This window comes from Apium graveolens, chromosome 6 (assembly GCF_009905375.1).
Source record: "Apium graveolens cultivar Ventura chromosome 6, ASM990537v1, whole genome shotgun sequence".
In the NCBI taxonomy this organism is placed as follows: domain Eukaryota; kingdom Viridiplantae; phylum Streptophyta; class Magnoliopsida; order Apiales; family Apiaceae; genus Apium; species Apium graveolens.
This window is the reverse complement of record NC_133652.1, coordinates 202,115,891-202,139,266: the sequence shown is the minus strand read 5'-3', so window position 1 is coordinate 202,139,266 and position 23,376 is coordinate 202,115,891. Positions and strand designations below refer to the sequence as shown.

At 35.7% G+C, this 23,376-nt stretch overlaps 1 long non-coding RNA gene across 10 annotated transcripts; it reads left to right on the top strand.

Moving 5' to 3' along the window:
• Positions 1-15,403: 15,403 nt before the first annotated feature.
• LOC141666561 (uncharacterized) lies at positions 15,404-18,961 on the top strand. 10 transcript variants are annotated; one of them, XR_012552283.1, is made up of 5 exons: positions 15,404-15,656; positions 15,746-15,786; positions 16,188-17,677; positions 17,797-17,902; positions 18,661-18,961. It is a non-coding gene; the product is annotated as an uncharacterized LOC141666561 (long non-coding RNA). The 10 variants fall into 10 exon arrangements; XR_012552287.1 differs by having other exon boundaries at positions 15,404-15,786; positions 16,188-16,268; positions 16,407-17,677; XR_012552285.1 differs by having other exon boundaries at positions 15,404-15,786; positions 16,188-16,268; positions 16,375-17,677.
• Positions 18,962-23,376: the final 4,415 nt, after the last annotated feature.

Genomic DNA, 23,376 nt, shown 5'->3' with positions numbered 1-23,376 from the left:
ATTCTTGAAATATATATCTATTGGTTCAGTTGATAATACCTATGCTAGAGGATAGCGGTATCTTGCATATACCCTTAGTATAGGGACCCAAAGGTGAAAATATTTTCAAAAACCGGGAGTCGAGGATCCCGAGTAGATTTTATATATATGGATATGGATATTTATATATATATATATTTATATATATGTATGGTTATAGTTTTCTAAACTATTAATCGAATAAGGTTTATTCGATAACTTGAAACTTTATTTTATTATTAAATATTATTTCGAATATTATTCGAAGGCGTATGACTCCTTTTATTATTTAATGAATATTATTTATAATATTCATTCGAGGTATTATGACTCAGCTTATTTTATTTATTGAATATTATTTGAATATTCATTTGAGGATGTATGACTCCTTTATTTTATTTAATGAATATTATTTATAATATTCATTCGAGGTATTATGACTCAGCTTATTTTATTTATTGAATATTATTTGAATATTCATTTGAGGATCTATGACTCCGATTATTTGCTGAGATATATTCTTTATTTTATTAAAGAATAAGGTGTAAATAATCAAACTTATTTTCGATTATTCAAATAAAGATAATACTTTCATATAAGTATATCTTTGGTTATTTAATACTCGTTTCAAGTATAAATTTTAATACTTCTACTTCAATTATTTTTATAAAGACTATTCTTTATGGGAATATTATTTAAATAATAATATTCAGTCATTTTCTAAATATTCTGGGGACTGATTTACTTCATTAAATCAGCTTTACTCCAAACACTCTTTAAAGTGTTTTCGAGTCTTCAAAACGATTTTTAAAAGTCAGAGCGGATCCCAAAACTCTTTTTTTATATTTAAGATCTTCCTTTTAAGGGGATTTAAATACTCGCTCAAAACCTGGGGAATCCGGCTCTGTGGTGTATTTTATATTCGCAACGAGGTTGCTGTTTTGAGAAAACAATTTGATTACTTGCCCAATGTTCGGGAAGTAAGTCCATTTGATTGAGTCGGCATAAGCGACAGGCCGGGGTACGGTCTATTATTGTGTAAGTGGCTGGGTGGCAGTCCATCAACGCGTGAGGGGCCGGGGTACGGTCTAGCGCGAGGTCCTAATGCGGCCAGGGTGATGACCGGTGAGGAATTCATCCATCTACAGTAGAAAAGGTTACTTATTGGTATCTTTGCCTGATCAGCGAGATATCGGGTTTATGCCAAAATTCTTTTCCTTTCCAAAATTCATTGGATGTTTCAAACTCTGTTCATACTTTGCATAACAGAGGTTCCAGGAAATGTTTAAAGGGATATATATATGTGGATATATATATATATCGGGGCTAAATAAAGTATCTCATAACTTTTTCATTCAATAATATTTCAAAGATTGAATCTATTCAAGTCTTATCTTGTGGTCTCATCAGTGGGATGAACTTTTGAAATTGATTATAACTTGAACGGTGGTAGTTCAAGTAGTATTTGGGAATGATATAAGTGTAGTGAAGTATTTGGTAACTTCATCTTTTAAACTTATATCTAATTAATAATTGTCTTATGTATGACAAAGATTTTCAGAAAAACGTTGAGACAAGGTTAGATATATGAGATCACCTTGCAACGATATTTTTTTCATACAGTTACACACTAGGACTTTGTGTATATTATGCATGGAAGAGGACTTCCAATATTTTGAAAAGTATATATGTATATACTGAATATTTTGCGACTTCATCGCATTAAGTTATCAACTTGGTTCATTTCTTTTGACCAAGACTTTCATGAGTATTATGAGTAGGCTCATATATTGTAAATCATTATACATATTATTTTGGTGGGCTTGCTGCTCACCCTTGCTTTCTTCTTTCATCACACAACAACAGTTAGGAAAGATGGCCAGACTCCAGCAGACCCAGCGCAAGCGCGTGGGAAGCGTCCCGCGTCTTCCCGTTGATGTTGTAGCTGCTATAGCTGCAGAGGTAGATCTATTGTAGATCAGACCATCTACTTTTGAGAATCAATTATGTATAATTATAACTTGTGGCAGATAATGGCAATTAACTGTAAATTTATCAAGTAATCATTTTGGGTTGTAATAACTTTTAAATTGTGGATTCAAAGACTTGTACTTATTTAAATTTCATCTCTGAGACTATAACGGGTTGTGGTGTGTGTTAGTGTGGGGTCACAGCATAAGGTTATTTATTATTAATTAAGTGAAGTGATATTGTGGAAAGAAAGACCGTGACGACCCGGATCCCCGACCCCGGATCTGGGGGTGTTACAGAAATGGTATCAGAGCTAAGCGTTATAAACCTCAGAGATGATGGGACGTTAAGATAATAAGTTCACTAAGATAATAAGAACTCTTGCCAAGTTCATAGTCGGGCTACCTAACGTAGTACTGACAGTTAAAACCCTTATGGGAACCCTTATAAATATCGTGATAGGAGTGTAGTTCGTTATCGTATATGGTAGCGGGACTCCGAACCCTGAGGTTGAGGAGCAACATCGCGATGATATTTTATTACTAATTGGAGATCGGATTGTGGATCCGATAGAGTGTCCTAATGCAGGACCGGATGATGTTGATATTGAGGATTTAGCGGTTGAGGATGTTGTCCTAGAAGGGATAGTTATTGAGGAGGATCCCATGGAGGATCCTGACAGGATTGGATAAAGGACCACTGATAAATTGATGACCATGGTTTGGTCGACTACCAGAGGTAGGATTGGCCGGTCACTACCGGAGGTTCGTTCTAGTTGTAAAGATAGTAGCCCCTTTAACGCGGCTTACTCGTAAGACTGAGAAGTTCGAATGGACAGAGAAATGCGAGAACAGCTTTCAAGAACTGAAGCAGAGGTCGGTGATGGCCCTTATGCTGGCGTTGCCGGATGGAAAAAGAGATTTTGTGAAGTATAGTGACGCTTCGCACAAGGGCTTAGGGTGCGTGCTTATGCAGCACGGTAAGGTAATCGCGTACATGTCAAGACAATTAAGGTAATATGAAATTCGATATCCCCGCTCATGAGCTTAGGCTCGTGGCAATAGTTTTACCCTAAGGATTGGAGGCACTACTTGTATGGAGAGAAGTGCAAGAATTACCTAAGCCATAAGTGCTCTAGTACATTTTCACGTAGAAAGAGCTCAACATATGCCAGAGGAGGCAGTTAGAGCTAATCAAGAATAATGTTTGGGAGATTCTTTATCATTCGGGGAAAGCCAATATGGTGGCTGATGCCCTTAGTAAAAAGGAGAGACTCAAGATGATAATGTCTTTTGGAGAGTTTATAAGAGATTTTGAGAAAATGGAAATAGAAGTGAAGGTAACCGGAGCCGGCACCGAAAAGCGGTTTAAGATTGCAATACAGCCCGAATTATTGGAAAAGATCATATTGTGCCAGAAAAAGTTATGAATGAAGGCAGGGAGCCAACAATTAGATAAAAGATTAATATCGAGAAAGATGATAAGGGAATAATGAGGTATTCCTATAGAATTTGGGTTCCAAAAGTTCAAGAGCGTAAGGATGAGAACTTAGATGAGAGCCATAGTTTGAGGAATAAGATTTAGAGCAAACCCTGAACGTGATAGTCAGGGAGGTCGCCATCAAGATAGAAGGAACCCATGACATAATGGAGTGGAAAATGAGGATTTTAAATTAAAAGATGACCCCAATTATGGGGAGTAGGATGAAACATTTCATACTAAGGAAACAGAAAGTCGAGTAAGGAAAGGAGACCCGAGACGGTACTCCTATACGGCAATTCATGGACCTGTCTAAAAAGAACTTAGACTATTATCCCCAACCACCACCCTGAGGAGACAGTGCGGTGAGAAATTCTTTCAGGACCTTTAAATCGCTAAGCTCTCAGAGTTCCAAGGAACAAGCTGACCCAGTCGAGGCAAGAGCCTGGCTAAAGGAAATATAGGAATCATTTGAGATTCTAAATGATTGACGAATCACAAAAGACTGTTTTTATCACTTACCCTCCTAAGAGAGAGACCACCCGCCGGTAAAAGGCCAAGGAAGGCACGGAGCAAGAGATTATAATAAACTGATTTAAGTTCAGTCAATTGTTTTCGGGAAAGTAATTCCCAAAGATAAGGAGATAGTGTAAAAGCTTTAGAGCCAGAGCAAAGGCAGACGAGTATGATAAATTATGAATCTAAGTTGTAAAAGTTGTCAAGATTCGTTCTGAGGATACGAATCCAGAATGACGGGATGTTTGAAATCAATGCTTATGTTGTGTTAGTTCATGAAATAACGATAAGGAAGTTGGGTATGAGGAAACCCTAAAGACTCGTAGTAATAGAAATAGAAAAGTAAGTAATCGTCAGGATGAGGGTGATTCACCATAAGTTAAAATTGATGGTTGAGGGCATAAGAGATACATATAGTTTATCCCCTGTAAGTTGGGAGGATTCGAGGAAACCTTGAGATAATTCGAAGGATAAATAATGAGACGCGGATAGACTAAGGGGATAAGGAAGTAAGAAATTAGGAAAAATTGGATGAAGGAAGTGACCTTCAAGAAGGAAATGTAAGACCGGTGGCTTGATACCCAGAAAGGGAGACGCCAGGTATGAAAGATATCCCAACATTGAGGTGACTGTTGAGATAAACAACAGAAGTAAATAAGGAATTATTAAGAAGAAGTTCACGTTGAACACGACCAATATCTTCCAGAACATCCTTGTTATCGTTACCAAATTAGGCAAGACAAGCGGATAACCGTTTTTATCTTTTGGAGGCCATATGGATTGACCTCAATTTGAATAAGGATGCTATTATGAAGTTAGGTATAGACTATCGAGGTGGGAATGATGAATATGATAATCTATCAAGGAAATATGACTTGATTTATTCGTGGAAGGATGCAGGTACCTTTTAAAGGTGGAATTAAGGATAGAACATTGGTAACTTAAAATGAATCCTAGGGGACTGCATAAAGGTTGGCATGTCACCCTTAATAGGGACAGTATGAGTTTTGACAATATGATTGGGAAAGGGTTAAGGTAACAACAACCTTTAAGAATCAGTGGAGAAATTTTGCAGAAGTATATAGACAATGGTTCTACTATTAGTAAATGGTATTGTGATATGCCCTGTATCTAGGGAATACAGGAGGAACGATTGAAGGATAACCTTAGAGGTTTTATAAGGAAAAAGGTAATATTCAAAATTCTCAAGAATAGAAATGTGGATAAAGGAAATATGACGTAATTATAATGATGCCAAGTGGGGCACGTGTTAAACCACGAGAAAGTATGGATCGAACCAGTAATGGTCGAAATTGTTCAGGGCAATTAGGACTTAAGATAAAAGATGTTCCAAGTATGATTGAGAGTCAGTCGTGACAGTGATTAACCTCTAAGGACTGAGGCAATAACTTATGGAAAAATGGTGATTTTTTTTTTACTCATCAGATTTTAAGAAAAGCATTTTCACATAAGCTGTGATTGAAATAAGGTAGAAAATTTATTTGGAGATGGTTAAAATGACATTGACTGTAAGGAAATTTTACTATCAGGAAAGGCCAAAGAGGTGGCCGACACTTTAAGGGTAAGAGGATAATTATAGGCGCGTGTGCCAAAAGAATACAGTGATGATGGTTAAAAATGTGAAGGTTGAATTATGGTTTGGAAGATTGACATTCCTTCTGATGACTGTGCAATACCCAACCGTAATAGTAGTTGGTAAAGGTTTAATTCGTGTAATCGCCATGAACGGGCTATCTATCTTAGAAGGTCCTATCTTGAGATAATCCAGGACCATGTTTCAAAAAGGACTAGATGAACCCTTGAGTTAATTCTTCTATTTAGGGCGTATGATTAAGAATAGTATTAACCTGCTATCGTTGCTTTGATTGAAACTCTTCTGCACTTTTATCTGCTTCATGTCATGTATGTATGTCAGGATCAGGAGTGTTCTTCATGAATCAGAAATGGTGATTATGTTACCTCCTTAGAAGGATTTGATACGACATGTATGGACTCCGTATGGTTAGCTAATAAGATTTCATGGAAAGTGAATGATGACAGTGGGTCAGTGGTGGACCATAGTAAGGCAGCAATGATTCTGCGAGTAGTGAGCTGATTACAATCGTGAGAGTTGTATTGGAATGGGTGTTGAGATTGAGTACCACTAATCGGGTCGTGGTAGTGTATAAGTTATCATTGATAGACTAATTAAGTAGAGTATCTACCTGGTGAATAATTATTCTTTCTTATCAATAGAGAGTCGTATTATTATACGAGGAAGGTTGCGGTGCAAGCATAGAATTATAGTAACGATGATGTATAGAATGAGATCCCAGATTCGATTTTCGATGTCGAGGGAGTTTCAAAGGTGATTATGTATAAGCTCGAGGAAGAGTGTGGGTCCATGGAATGATGGACGGAATAGAAATATTTAGGCATGGGAAATACGATGCTATAATACTTGATGCTGATATAAATACGTTTATGTTTTGTTCTCCTATGACAAACCTCTATAATTCAGAGGTAGGTTCCAAGCCAGATATTTTGTGGCAGTATATATATATATATTTTTTTTATATATACAATTCTCTTCAGTTCGTTCTTTTCTCTTCTTTTCATTTCATGTAATCTGAGAAGAACAACCCTTCCAGAAGGGGAGGTATTGCCGAATGACTATCTATCTGTGTGATAGAAGCCTAGTAGGATACCATCTATTGTTTAATTGCTTGTCAAGTACTAAAGGCTGGCCACCTTCTGTACTAACTATGCAATATAACAAGTGTTCATGATCATAGTGATCTCTCAACAAATTCCTTTACTTCTATATGATTGATCAAGCTTCCAAAGATAGAAGCAGCTGAAAAAGGAGTAATAAAGTGGTGGTAGTATGCGGAATGGGAACACATTCGTGATACTAAGGTTGATGTGATTATTAAAAGGTTATAGAACGCTAACGAGCAAAAGTATAACTAGTATAATATTAGGAACGGAAGGTTGTAGCGATTACGAACTGGAAAAGAATGGGTATTGAGAAGCAAAAGCTCTAATGCTAGAAGCTATAATGAGAGTCTGTGCAATAGACTTGAAAGGAATTAGAATGATCACTTAACGCGGATTTAGTTATATCACGACAATAGATCATATGTCATTATCGAGGTGTCACCTTATGAGATCCTTGAGGGAAGATAATGTCGATCTCCCTTATGTTAGGATGAAGTTGTAGAGCGCAAGATGCTCGGACCCGCAGTAGTCCAAAGGACCAGGGATATAATAGATCTAATCAGAGGACGGCTGGTAGTAACCCAAGATGGACATAAGAGGTATGCTGATTTGACTCAAAAAAGGACAAAGAGTATGAAATAGGGGGCCTAGTAATGTTATAGGTATCCCCTTGGAAACCCTTGAAAAGGATTGATGAGGTTCGGAAAGAAAGGAAAGCTAAGTCTACAATTTGTTGGACCCTTGGATATATTAAGACGTTTGGGAAGTTAGCATAGGAGCTAGCCCTACCCCCGAACCTGTAGCAAGTTCATAACGTGTTCCACGTATCAATGTTATGGAAGTGTAATTCGGATGCCAGACAAATAGGGGCATATGAGCGCATAGACATGCAACCAGACGTAACCTATATGGAGCAACCAGGAAGGGTATAGAGCAAAAAGGAACGAGTGCTTAGGAGAAGGGTTATCAAACTAGTAAGAGTTTGATGGTAGAACCACAATGTGGGAAAATTTACTCGAGAGTTAGAAAGTGCAATGCTAAGAGAGTATCCCTATTCACTTTCTATCTGATTCCGGGACGGAATCCTTTTAAGGAGGGGAGACTGTAATAACCCCAATTTTGGGAAATTTTTGAAACCCTTATGAATAGTGTTTTTGCTGAATGAGAAAACTTTTCATGCCACACTATGTAGGGGTTCTGATATGGATATTCTGAGATTTTATTAGTACTTTATATGGGATATAAGTGTATGTAAAGATCATCAGAATCCAAATCCGAACACTTTGATTTTTCCCGGAAATTCACAAGATACGGAGAGAATTGAGTATAAGGTAACAGGATAAAAAGGATTTAAATTAAAGGATTATAGGAGAGGATCATAAAAGGAATATAATATATTGAGAAAGGTTAAGGGAACCTAAGTAATAAGATCCCGGGTATGATCCCTCAAACGATAAACGAGAACGAAAGATAAGCGAACCGTAAAACAAATAAGTGACCAAGAGACAAGCTTGTACAAGAAGCCAGGGATTGTGACATCATCAAACCAGAAGGTGTGGACAAGTGGGAGCATTATGACATGTGCAAGGTGACATAAGCATGACATGGGAAGGAAGGAGGTGTGGTGGCTTTGTAACCACACAAATTCAAGGGCAAGAAGGTAATTGACTAAAGCAAGCACAAAAACCAAGCAACCAAGCCAAGCAAATCATTTTTCATCAAAATCAAAAAGAAACCAAGGCATTGTTCTTCATGCTCTCGGCCAAAACAGAATCAGAACACTAAAACTGCTGTATCTCCTTCATTTCTCACTCAAATATTGTGTTCTATAGCTCATTGGAAAGGTATTGAGATGGCCTACAACTCTTGTTCACAAGTCTCGTCCAAATAATCATGGTAAGACCCTCATTTTTACAGTTCTTTAAATCGGACTTTTAGAAACTTCAAAGCCTAACTTTGTGTTCTTGATTTCTTTGGAAAGATCAAGCTTGTAGGAGGCTCCCTAAGGCTTCCTAGCAACTTAACACCTCCCAAGGAAGGTATAAACTTCAAACCCTAGCTTTAGTTTTGAGTATTTAGGAATGGTTATGAGTAGTATAGTATATGTGAAGCATGAAACTTGTTTGTTTAAGAGTTTGGGTTGGAATGATGGTGATTGATTTGTTGAAATCTTAAGATTTGGTTAAAGAATGTAGTATAGTTTAAATTCAAGTTTTAGGAGTAAGTAAATGGATTATAATGAGTTGGTTTGGGGCTGTTGTAATGTATTTTGGATGGAGTTTGGATTGGGTTATGAATTGGGGTTGGATTGTGGTTGTTTTGAGTTGGTTTAAATTTGGGAAATCGCGTAAACATAGCCGTCGTAATGTCCGATTTACCGTAGACTGTTTTTGTTCTTAACATCAGAACCCTTGAACTCACTGCTAGGTTTTGACCATTGTCATGTTTAGATAGTTCATGTTACGAGCTTCGTTTTGATATGTGGTTCGTTTGATTCCGATGAACGGTTTAGGAGAAACGACCGTTTCAAGTAACGGCGTTTCGCGAACGAAACTTTTTCCCCTCGCCTTACTTTGAAATGTAGGTTAAAGACCGAAAAGGGTTAATTAATGCATGAAACATTTATGGTAAGTGTTTTAGGCAGTCGGTAAGTCACTCGCGAAGGAATCGCTTTAAAACTCGTAAAGGTTAAATTATTAAAAATGGTGGAGCCGAGGGTACCCAAGCGACTTAAGCAAATCAGTGAGCGCAAAACAAGCGTTAGAGTCTAAGTTAGTTAAAGTATAGAATTACAAGTGATTTTGGTTTAATTCCAACTTACTTGTTGTTTATAGGTTACCAGACTCGTCCCGAGCCATTCGTAACCCCCAGTCGCTCAGGCAAGTATTCTATCCGTTATACTGTTGTTGTGATGTATACACTTGTATATGCATTATCTTGCGATAGATGCATGTTGGTTATTTAGCAAATTCTTGCGATATATTGTAGCATGTGATATGGTATATATGCATGCCTGTTTCATATTCTTGAAATATATATCTATTGGTTCAGTTGATAATACCTATGCTAGAGGATAGCGGTATCTTGCATATACCCTTAGTATAGGGACCCAAAGGTGAAAATATTTTCAAAAACCGGGAGTCGAGGATCCCGAGTAGATTTTATATATATGGATATGGATATTTATATATATATATATTTATATATATGTATGGTTATAGTTTTCTAAACTATTAATCGAATAAGGTTTATTCGATAACTTGAAACTTTATTTTATTATTAAATATTATTTCGAATATTATTCGAAGGCGTATGACTCCTTTTATTATTTAATGAATATTATTTATAATATTCATTCGAGGTATTATGACTCAGCTTATTTTATTTATTGAATATTATTTGAATATTCATTTGAGGATGTATGACTCCTTTATTTTATTTAATGAATATTATTTATAATATTCATTCGAGGTATTATGACTCAGCTTATTTTATTTATTGAATATTATTTGAATATTCATTTGAGGATCTATGACTCCGATTATTTGCTGAGATATATTCTTTATTTTATTAAAGAATAAGGTGTAAATAATCAAACTTATTTTCGATTATTCAAATAAAGATAATACTTTCATATAAGTATATCTTTGGTTATTTAATACTCGTTTCAAGTATAAATTTTAATACTTCTACTTCAATTATTTTTATAAAGACTATTTTTTATGGGAATATTATTTAAATAATAATATTCAGTCATTTTCTAAATATTCTGGGGACTGATTTACTTCATTAAATCAGCTTTACTCCAAACACTCTTTAAAGTGTTTTCGAGTCTTCAAAACGATTTTTAAAAGTCAGAGCGGATCCCAAAACTCTTTTTTTATATTTAAGATCTTCCTTTTAAGGGGATTTAAATACTCGCTCAAAACCTGGGGAATCCGGCTCTGTGGTGTATTTTATATTCGCAACGAGGTTGCTGTTTTGAGAAAACAATTTGATTACTTGCCCAATGTTCGGGAAGTAAGTCCATTTGATTGAGTCGGCATAAGCGACAGGCCGGGGTACGGTCTATTATTGTGTAAGTGGCTGGGTGGCAGTCCATCAACGCGTGAGGGGCCGGGGTACGGTCTAGCGCGAGGTCCTAATGCGGCCAGGGTGATGACCGGTGAGGAATTCATCCATCTACAGTAGAAAAGGTTACTTATTGGTATCTTTGCCTGATCAGCGAGATATCGGGTTTATGCCAAAATTCTTTTCCTTTCCAAAATTCATTGGATGTTTCAAACTCTGTTCATACTTTGCATAACAGAGGTTCCAGGAAATGTTTAAAGGGATATATATATGTGGATATATATATATCGGGGCTAAATAAAGTATCTCATAACTTTTTCATTCAATAATATTTCAAAGATTGAATCTATTCAAGTCTTATCTTGTGGTCTCATCAGTGGGATGAACTTTTGAAATTGATTATAACTTGAACGGTGGTAGTTCAAGTAGTATTTGGGAATGATATAAGTGTAGTGAAGTATTTGGTAACTTCATCTTTTAAACTTATATCTAATTAATAATTGTCTTATGTATGACAAAGATTTTCAGAAAAACGTTGAGACAAGGTTAGATATATGAGATCACCTTGCAACGATATTTTTTTCATACAGTTACACACTAGGACTTTGTGTATATTATGCATGGAAGAGGACTTCCAATATTTTGAAAAGTATATATGTATATATACTGAATATTTTGCGACTTCATCGCATTAAGTTATCAACTTGGTTCATTTCTTTTGACCAAGACTTTCATGAGTATTATGAGTAGGCTCATATATTGTAAATCATTATACATATTATTTTGGTGGGCTTGCTGCTCACCCTTGCTTTCTTCTTTCATCACACAACAACAGTTAGGAAAGATGGCCAGACTCCAGCAGACCCAGCGCAAGCGCGTGGGAAGCGTCCCGCGTCTTCCCGTTGATGTTGTAGCTGCTATAGCAGCAGAGGTAGATCTATTGTAGATCAGACCATCTACTTTTGAGAATCAATTATGTATAATTATAACTTGTGGCAGATAATGGCAATTAACTGTAAATTTATCAAGTAATCATTTTGGGTTGTAATAACTTTTAAATTGTGGATTCAAAGACTTGTACTTATTTAAATTTCATCTCTGAGACTATAACGGGTTGTGGTGTGTGTTAGTGTGGGGTCACAGCATAAGGTTATTTATTATTAATTAAGTGAAGTGATATTGTGGAAAGAAAGACCGTGACGACCCGGATCCCCGACCCCGGATCTGGGGTGTTACAATCATCACTAACCTTCCCGAAGGAAGATCTGAAGAGGGTGCCCCAATCACCATTCTCCCACCTTAACCCGAAAAAACTATTCCTCCAATTTTGGTTATTGCTGGGAATGGAGGCGCTGTTAAAAATGTGCTTACACTTGGGCCTTTGTTTAACATAGACCCAACCACAATTACCCGAAGAACTGTTGTAACATTGAAAAACCTTCCTAAAAACAGCTACAGATAAGGGAAAACTTCCCCTAAGACAACAAACCATGAAACATAAAATGTTCCTCCAGGCGTTTGGAGGAAGCTGACAGGGGTTAATTTGCAAATCAGCTAGGAGGTGAGGAATGAAGGGATGAAAAGGAAACCTTAGCCCAACATCAGGGGCATCTGTGTAAACGAAAAGAGTATCGGGTTTACAGTGGCAAGTACGGTCGCCACCAGAAACAGGAACTAGCCTAAGGGGAGGAAGAACATTATAACGTGCATTTAATTTATCGTAATCTATGTTGTGCCAAGTGTTACAATGATTAAAAGAGTCGAGATGTGCAGTTGAGAGATATTCGTGCCCCCTAGTGTTAATCATATCAATCAAAGACATGTAGGAAGAGCGGATCTCGATATCCTTACCTCGTTTTGAAGACGAGGCGATCTTGGCCGCTCTCAGCACCTTTATCTGCCATTAATGGAAAAAGAGGAGAGCTTGGAAACTTGGAAGAAAGCTGGAAGTCCCTAGAGAGGGAAGAGTTTTGGAAATTGGAGAGTGTTGAGAGAGAGTGAGAAGTTGTGGAAATGAGAAGTGTGCTTTCACACCCCCCACAACTCACTCTTATATAGCCCTTAGTAGGGCAAATTGGGCCTCAAAAAGCCCATTTGGGCCTAAAAATGAGGAGACTCTAGAATGTTCTAGGGGATTCTTTAAAAATTAAGTGAAAAACTTAAAAATTCTGGAAGAATCCAGAAAAAACCTTATAAATTCTAGAAAAACCTGGAATTTGAACTCAGGGATAAGGCCCAATTCAAGAAAAATTAAGAAAAGCCCCGAGTAAAAGCCCAGAAAAAGGGCCCAAAAATTGATTAGAAAGACCAGAATCAAGGCCCAAATAAAAGCCCTACTCGAGGCCCAAATATTTTCAAAAAAAAACAAGCCTAGAAAAAGGCCCAGCCATCCAAGAGAAGGCCCAGTTCAGAAAAAGCCCAATTAAGGGATGGACCAAAGAAAGCCCAGTTGGAAAAAATGGGCCCAAGTTAAAGCCCAATCTAGTGATAGACCAAAGAAAGCCCAGTTGAAGAAATTGGCCCAAGATTAAAACCCACTAAAGGGTTGGCCCAAGAGAATCCAGGCCCAAATCAGGAGACCAAAGGATTCCAGCCCACACTTATGGCCCAAATCAAATGTATGAAGTCACAAAAATTAATATATCCCAAATTCTTGACCCAATTCGATCAGGGCTCATGTTGTATTCCTCGTCGAATTAATTGAGGTCGAAAAAGCTTCGACCAAGGCTAAGAGAATGGGTTAATTCGGTCAAAATTCTAATTCCTGACCGAAAGGGTCAGGATTTCGATTGAAGAATCCTAATACCAAGAGAATTTGTCGACCAGGAAGTAAGCAAGGATCCTGATCGAGTGAATCCTGCTCGAAGTAGCTTCGTCCAAGGCAAGAAAAGGAGGCTAATTCGGTCAAAAACATTGATCCTAACCGAAATGTTCCTGAAAAATATAGGGAAAAAATCCTGGCCGAAATTCGACCAGGATTCCTGCTCGAACCTCTCCTCCTTGAAATCCCATCGACCAGGACAAGGTGGTGGCTAATTCGACTAGGATCCTGGTCGAACCAGATTCCTGGTCGAACCAGGTATTAAAAAAGGGGGGGGGAAGAAAAAGAAGAAAAAGAGAAAGAAAATCCCAGAATTAAGGGAAAAATTCCTGGAAATTAAGGAAAATCCCAGAGTTAAGGGAAAAATTCCTGAAAATTAAGGAAAATCCCAAAGTTAAGGGAAAAATTCCTGGAAATTAAGTAAAATCCCATAATTAAGGGAAAAATTCCTGGAAATTAAAGAAAATCTCAGAATTAAGGGAAAAATTCCTGGAAATTAAGGAAAATCACAGAGTTAAGGGAAAAATTCCTGGAAATTAAGGATAAATCCCATAATTAAGGGAAAAATCCAGAAAATTAAGGGAAAAATCCAGAAAATTAAGGAAAAATCCAAGAATTCAAGGAAAAATTCCTGGAAATTAAGATAATTCCTAAATAATAAGGATAAAAGAAAATCATTGTAAATGTGTAGGTCGCTCCACACTTTATGCAAAAGCGATACCCTGTAAGGGAACAAATGAACTTAACTTATGCGAAACCTAGTCACTGTTTTCCAAAAGTTGTGGGGCAAATGATAGGGAATAAATAATTCCTGACTATGTGGTTAAAGTTGCATTAATTACACATGACTTGGGCCACAGAGCCCAATAAGAAGATGTATGACATTCAGACCAAAAAGTTAACACATTGATCAGGCCTGATGGACCAGATCAGGCCTGATGGAACAAAGAAGGTCCAAAACCCTGAATATTAATTAATTTCGTAATTAATTAATAAGGGAGAAAAACAACAGTTAAGATAAGTCCTAGTGGAGATATAAATCCTTGTAGATTGTCCTCCATGGAACCAGGTAGGATAAGGAATCAACTTCCTACTTCGTAGGACTCCAAAGTCCATTCTAATTCTGAGACTTGACCACCAAATCTCCTACACCAAGTCCAATTCAAGGACTTCCAGCATCTATATAAGGGGCCTCACCCCATAAAATAGAACTATGTTTTTTGACTTGATCTTTGGCAATCGGCAAGGTACGTAGACATTTTGTTAAGGCAGATCGAGTCATGAAACACAAGAGCAGTCAAATCGAGCCTTAAAACTCACGTTCCTTAGTAATAAATACAGCGATCATATACCTTAGTTTTTAATCCATAACAAGAGTATTTAAAAGATAAATATAATTATTTTTTATGATTAAATAATTATTTGACAAGAATTTGATGTAATATACAAGTTTGATAAATAATATACATAATGATATACGAATTTCATACATAATGAGGTTAAAAAATGATAATAATAATTTTGAAAGTATTAAAATACAAAATAATTCATTTTCACAAATTTGAATAATTATGTATAAACAATAGACATAGTACAAATTTCTCCATAATTTGTAAAATATGATTTGATCTGTAAGTTTTAAAAATAAAAAATATGAATATATAAATTTATAAAATTATAAGGAAAATAGTATATATTAAAGTATGAATATATTAATTTATAAAAATAATAAAATATTCAAAAAATAAGCACTTGGTAAAAGCGGGCTAAAGAAACGGCTCAAGTTATTTTAACAATTTTGACAGAGCCGCCCAATTTTCACAAAAGCGGGTTCATTTTACTCTCCAGAAGACACCGTTACTCACTTCACTCTCGTTCCTTTCTCTCTCACTACTACCTTCATTATCTTGCACGCTTTTAAATCTCGTTCCTCTCTCTCGCTTTTAATCTGTATTACATAATTAGAGATTTGCACTTTGAATAGCTAAGGTTAAATAATTATTTCATCAAATTAGGGCTCAATTGATTTTGGTGGAGCCTTTAGTTCTTAAGATTAGAAGTTAGTTCTTCATCTAATTTCTCTCTCTCTCTCTCTCTCTCTCTATATATATATATATATATATCCCATCTCCTTCTCTCTGATTTCAGGTATTTAATTAGGGCTTTGCGTTTCAAAGTTTTGAATTAAGGTATTTCGATTGTAGGTCTTCGTTTTTATATTTATTTAGTTTTTGTTTTTCGTTTTGATGTTTATTTGATTTACGTTCTTCATTTCGATGTATATGGTTCGTGTTCTTCGTTCTTCATTTTGATGTAATGATATTGATATTGTGACAGAATATTTCAATTTCATTTTGGAGTTCCTTTTCTTTCCTAATCTTATCGTAGTTCTTTGGCTTCTATATTTCAAAGTTTTTTCTTATTGAGTGTTTTTAAGAACACTCAACGAGGAGAATGAATATAAAGTTTCTTTAGTTTGATGTTTTCGGTATAAGTTTTGTGTGAGATCGTCATCTTCTGAAATCATCTTGTTGTTTGTCATGATCTTTTAAATAATATAATGGATTGTATACATCTTTTTTGGTTGCAGAAAATGGTAGTGAAATTGGAGAAATATGAAGACAGAGGGAAGACCAAGGCCATGAACGCAGTTTCTAGACTCTCAGGCATGGTAATTGGTACCCGTGTTTCATTATACATTCATGATATGCAAGTTTATATACTAGTAAAGTTTTAATTAAATCTTCTGGTTTATTTGATAATGTAAATATTTGAAGTGAATTGGATTTATAAAAAAGGCTTTTTTTAGTCAAGGGGGATAAAGAGATTGTGAAGAATTTTCTCCTACATAACTTGCAACAGCAGGTAATTAATTGTCTCCTTCGGTGTAAACATGCATGTCCATATGTTTTGGCCTTGACTGGTACGTCCTATATGTAGAATGTAATCAGGATCATAAGTGTTGCTTGTAACAAGATTATTACTGTAGTTATGCTGATCGCTTTTAATTTAAATTGTTTTCCATCTTGGAATGAAAGAGTTGGGAGAAAATCGTAGACTGCTTCTGTCCAGGGAAGGGGTTGATGCCTGCTTGTTTTAAAATCATAACAACGCCTCATAAAGACGGCAAGGGGGAAGAAAGATTAGACGCAGATTTTGGGGAGTCGGCGATTGGTCGTGTTGCACCTGTTGATTCAGGGAATCAGTAATGAGTTTAACTTACTTTCTTAATTGGAAAAAATAGGCAAAGATAAAAAGAAGATAAAACTGAAATAAGAAGTGAATAAGATGTAATTTCTACCACTGGATTCTTAGCATAGATTTAAACAAGGTTATTATTCTGTAGTTGTATGATACATGTGTTGGGTAGATCCAGTCTAGAAGAAAACAAAATCAAGGGGAGTCTAGTTGATGCCTATCATTTGAATGACTACACCAAATTAGCTGGTTATGACAGCATTTTGGTTAGATAAATATAACAGTATCTGTATTGGCCTGTCGCTGTACCACTTATTTGCATATATGTCAAAATTATTTGACTTTTTATATTAAAGTAGGGAATGGAAAAAATAAAGACTTGCCAAGTTGCAGAATTTGTGCCAAATCTTAGTAAAAGAGATGATAAAATTTAAGAAAACGAAAGATGCTTGTACACTATGCATGTGTACTTAGAGTAGATACTTAGCTCGTGTGAACTCCTTGTATTTGAAATTCTAGATTCTTGTTCTTTTATTACTTTGAGCAGTAAAGTAATGTGTATGAGTTTGTTTTCCTGACTTCAATCCTTGTATTTCAAGAAATAATATCATGCATCCTTCTATGTATATATTAACTAATCAGTATAAAAGTCTTACTTATGTGAATTTTTAACAGATAGAGATCCCTCCTTCTGTACTCTCCTGGATCACTTTGGCCCAAAACTACGATCTCTTTTTGTTTTTTTCTGATAAACTAGTGATCCTACACTTTGTGTTATGCAGTCCAATACGATATTTGATTGAGACAGGGTTCAATGCTGATGAGAGGTGTGATACGAGACTCTACTTTGGTGCAAAAAACCTAAATAGGATGGCTTATCAGGTTGGTTAGTATGTTGCAGAAGATGTGAATGTTTTAGTAATCTGGCATGTACCAAATTAATTAGTCAAACATTACCTTTGACAAATCGACTTTAAGCGTGCTATTTTTTATTATGCTAGGATAGGTTCAAAGTTTGGAAATTGTCTTGAGTTAGAATCGTGCCAGTATTATCTCAAGCACATGATAGCTGGACTGGTTCTTTTAGGTAAAGAATATGATGACCAGGTAAATCGTGAACTGTGCTTTTACGAACATTCTGAACTTTGCTTATACCAATATTTTGCTGAAAATGCAGGACAAAAAAGAATTGGAATTGTCATACTGAATGAAAACCGGATATGTGAATTCAAACTTTTGATCCAGTATTTAGCTAATTGAAAATCGGTCATGTGGAATGACATTGCATTTTTTGCTAGTGGGAAAATACCCTTTTGTTGACCAAGAGAAACCTCAAAATTTTAGGAAGACTATATAGGTGAATTTAACCTTAAGTTTTTTTAAATTATCATGAATTCACATTATATTTTGTCTCCAAACAAAATATGCATGTTTGTCTTTGATTACCTATCATCTGTAATACTCTCTTTTGAGGTCGTGACTTGTGGGACCGAGAAGATTGAGATTCTCCGACTCTTTAATTGAATGACTGTATATTTTTCTTTGATTCTCATGATCATTACTTGTTTAATTTATTCCAGTTGGTTTTGTTGCAGTATGTTCTAAATCTGCCCTGGTAATTGTTTTTCCTTGTTTAATTGTTATATGGAAATGATGTTTCTTAGAGTCGTTAAACCAATCTTGACTTATTAGTTAGTAGCTGTCAAGAACGTGGTACCTCTTAACATTTTATTTCCTGTACAGATGCTTTTTTTCCTATTTTCTTGCTCAAGTATGAAAGTATCTTAATGTTGATAAGACCGAGCTCATTTTTTTTCTTCCCGTAATCTGATAATATCTTATGTCAAATAATTTGTTTATTGCAGGCGCCAGACTACATGCCGAAAAACTTGTATTGTCATACCTTTTAGGATCCTCTAATGATTGTTACAGCTTCTCATTAATTTTTTCATAATTTATGGTTTGATTTGTTTATCTTTTCGGTACAATTAAACACAGCCCCTAATTATGGTACAAAAGACATTGATAATGGTTTGTAATTGTCGTAGCTTTAGATTTGTAATGGTTTAGTTAAGTGGTTTGAGTTGGTTTGGGGGCAGTACATTGTGGTATGTAATAATAATTTGGGTTTGTTCCATTTTCAGTATCAACATTTTTATTTTTCTATGTTTAAGTATTACAATATGTTGTTAAATTGTTACAACAATTTTATTAGTCTCACGCTTTCATCAGTTAGTGTCAAGTTTTTCATTCTGTTGTCTGCAAACCTCTTCATCACGAATGGTTCATCAAAAGCTTAGGGAGAGACATCCATTATCATATTGAGGAGTTTATCTTTGAAGTATTTAAATTTCCATTGAGGTCATCCGGAGGATTTTCGTGGTCAGGATAAAAAGTTCAACCATGTTCTTCTTTCTCAGCACACCGGTGGAAATTTTCATTGATATTCCATCCACATGATTAACATATATTCTTTACCCATTTTTCAAAGTATTCATTGTTACACCAGTGATTATTTGACTGAACTCATGATGGAATAAAAGAATATTCACGTAGCATTTTCTAAATTCTTTCACAACATTTAAAAGTTTTCTGTTGTCGGTGTCTGTCTTGAGATAGGTCTCTGGTTTGTACATCTTGCTTTTGATCTCCTCCCACTTTCTTCCTGTTCTGCTCTGTTGTAGATAAGACTTCCTTGCCTCCCTAACTTCTTTTCTTTGAACAACTCTATGCATTCTTGCTCTAGTTCGTGCTATTTCATCTCAAATCTCTTCATATGACATCTTAAGAGCTTCATGTGCTCCAAAGTACAGACAGTCATCCGAGAAAACATTTTCGTTCTCATACTCTTCTTCTTCTTCTTCTTCTTCTTTAGAGATCTTCCTTCTTTATTCTACCTTAACTTTCTCAAACACTGGCTCAATACCTTCAGGAACTTCTCCTTCATTAATATCTCCTTCTTCCAGTTCTTCTTCGTGATATGAGAATAGGGGTCTTCAAACATATACATCTGATAAAAGACTCCTTTGAGCTTTTAAAACTTGGCTAAGAAGATCTTGTTTAGAAATTGATTGCTCCCCCTGACTTCATTGAACTCTGCTCACTTGCTCTTGCCTTTATGATTAACCTTTTATCCACCCTTTCCTCTCTTTCAGCTTCCTCTACTTCATCACCAAATTTATCATACATCATGTTTGCTGCTTGAAATGCATCTTGAATTAAATCAACAACTACTTTTTCTTGTTCAACCTCTTTCTCCCCTCAGTTGTGTTATCCTTCAGAACCGAGGTTGATTGAGTAGGAAAGATCAAGCCCGGTACTTGTTGAACGGATGATTCTGAAATATGAGCTTGCTTACTAACTGAGGTCTTTGGCTCAGTACTGGCAAGAACTACTCCGGTGGAAGTAGGAATTGGCGTTTTCTTGCTAACTGAAATCTTTCGCCCTGTGTTGGCAGTTGCCTTTCCCTTTCCTGAAAGAGATAAAGATTGCTCCACGAATTCCCTTAAATTAGAAAATGATGCTTGTTGAACCTCAAGTTTTTTAGAAAGATGTGAAATCTGATGATCCCTGATAGACATTTCTGCTTGTAGTAGTTGATCTCTTAGAGCCAATTGTTCATTAAGATAATCATCTTTTAATCCAATTGCTCTTCAAGATATGCTTTTGTGATATACTGAGACATGTCTATAGGCGTAGTTTGGGTGGTGGGTGTATCACCAGGCTCTCTTCGTGTTTCACTCAACACTCTATCACTCGGTCTAGGGGTATGTGTTTCACTAATCCTTATGAATACACTCCTCCCAAAGCTTCAAAATTCATACGTACCTGCAGAACTCACTGGAACCATCCTTAAGGAGGTCAGCAGTGGTGCAATGGGAGTTCGTGATTCCCATTCCTTGTACATGACAAGTTTCCTATCATTCCTTGTTCCAGAGTTTCAATCTCTTGGAGAATCACTGAAGTCGTCATATTGGGCATCTATTTTCCAGCGTTCTCAAGTGTCTTTGAAGACACTTTCCCCTTTGGTTTACCTTGTGAATCTGGTTCATGGACTGTTGCTGATCCGCACCTATATCGGATCCCCTATTCGTAGATGAATCCAAGTTTATTAGTCGTGGGGAGGTAAGTGGTGTGCTAGTTTTAACAGCGATTATAACACTCTCTCCTGACACCCGTGAAGGCATTTGATCCATTAAAGGACCTCGAGCAGAAGATTCTTACCGTAAAATGGTTGAACCTTCTATATTCTTCAATTCTTCCTCACCAAATACCTCTCGTCTGATTGACGCATTCAAAGCTTTAAGTGCTCCAATAGGTAAAAGAATATATGACTCAGTACAGGATACTCTGGCCGACGGGCGAATTTCGATAGATGCATAATTTTTAGAAGATGAACCTATGAATTGTTCGATTTCGTTTTCAGCCATTGTATCCTTTTGGGAAGATACAAAGAGGATTATAATTGTCTCAGTATTGGTACGTCTTTGCTTCCAAGGAGACAGAGATGTGAGTTCACTCAATGTATAATTCTTATTTGTTGCATCCGGTACAGTTCCTCACTCTACACTTATTGGATCATTATACTCCAGGGATTGTGTTAATGGCTTTTGAGATTGAGAGATTGGATTTATAGTGTGGTTATGAATTTTCGGGAAAACAAACTCCTTTCCTTCTAACCTAACTTGATCCTCAAGGATATGTGTGTGAAAATCATCCATGTGCAGTGAATCAATATCAGTTAAATCAGGAATATTGTCAAATGTAGCATTGTTGGTTAAAACTTCCATTCCTGAGAAATCTGGCCTGTAGACATTTTCTGATGATTGTAATGGCACGAAATCTCCTTGTTGCTCAATGCTTGTCAACAATGTTGTCTAACAGTACAGGGGAATCTTCCATGTTATCACTTTGCACTAAAGATTTTTGTTCTTCTGTTAGCTTTCCATCCAATACCATATGAATGAATCTAGGATACAAGCAATAGATCTGTCATAGTGACTGATTCTCTAAGATTTCTTCCATGAACATACGTCCAAAGTTAATTCAACGATTTTCAGCGACAGCTACTTCAATGACTTGATTGAACTTTGTAATCCCATGAAAGCCACCAATCTTTTGAGCAAGACAGTTGGACATACATTGAAGAATAAGTACCATTCCTTAGGTAAATGATGTTTGTAAATCTTGCGAGAAAGCCTATCATTTTTCCAAGTGCAATTGATAGCATAGAAGAAGCTTTGGGGTTCATATCTTCTTTGTAGATCATCAAAGTTATCACGAGAAAGTTGAATATGTTCATTTAAGTCATCCTCGGTGATTCCGATTGTTTTACCACCAATTAAAAAAAAATCCAATATGATTCTCATCAGACGAATCTTCAGCTATAGTGTGAATATTCTTGAGAAGCTCAACATTCAATTTGACGTTAGTAGTTAAAGCATGGTGCATAATTGAGTATTCGTTTAGAAACCATATCAATTTTGCATAAATACCCATTCGCACGGGATCAAATTCTAAAATAGAAACGTAATTTGTTTTTTGAATCTGAAAATTATTCGTCATTTAATTAAAAATGAGAATAATATCTTAGATTAGAACAAATTATGTTTTCACAAGTATTAAATCAAGAAATTAACACACACAAATAATTTTTTGGCAGAATCACTTGATGTAACTATCAAAATGAAGCCTGTGTTATAGGTTTCAATAATCTAAACTTCAAATGAAATTTTGGCAGAGTTTTGGTATGAATTGATCAAGTGAAAATTTGAGTTTCGAAAATAAGACTTGCGCCTCTGTGTATTTGTGAGTAAATCTGATGAATATGTAATGAAAGTTTTATATCTACTCAGCTAAACAATAAAAAATCGTAAGAGCCCATTTGGGCCTACAAGGGGACAATCTTTCACTTGCTCCTATATGAGAACACCACTTACGCTAAGAGTGAAAGAAGAGAAAGAAAAAAATCTATCTGCTCTACTTGCGCCTAAAGTGGTCACCCTTGATGCAACAAGTATTATTATTTAGAATTTAACATGAGTTGCGCTAACAGGAGGTTCACTTGCGCCTACCGTTCCACTAAAAAAATTCTAAGTAGACACTTGCGTTCACTTTGTGTTGCGTCTACAGTCACAAATCTACTTGTTAGTTGCACATCCTTTGTTCCTTCAAAAAAAATTCTAAGTAGAAGAGTTAAGTGGGGCAAGTTGCATATTGTTAAAACCAATTATTTCTCCAAAAATAAAAAATATAATGATCTCAATTTTGAAAAAGAATTAAAAAATAACAATATTTCATAAATAATATTTTGTAATTTACTAACAACTATATCATTATTTGATATAGGTTAATATATTATTAAAAATATTTATGCTCCTTAAGTATAATTTTAGTGAATTCTTTGAAATATTCAATCATTTGAAATTCACCAAAATTAATATATCACAGTTTTATCCATAAACATACACTAATTGTCATTAAATTGATTAAACTAAACATTTGATGAGATAAAACTATGTTACTTTTATTCTAATTATAATTTAATTAATAATAATTAAATTATTTTTCAAAAGAACTGA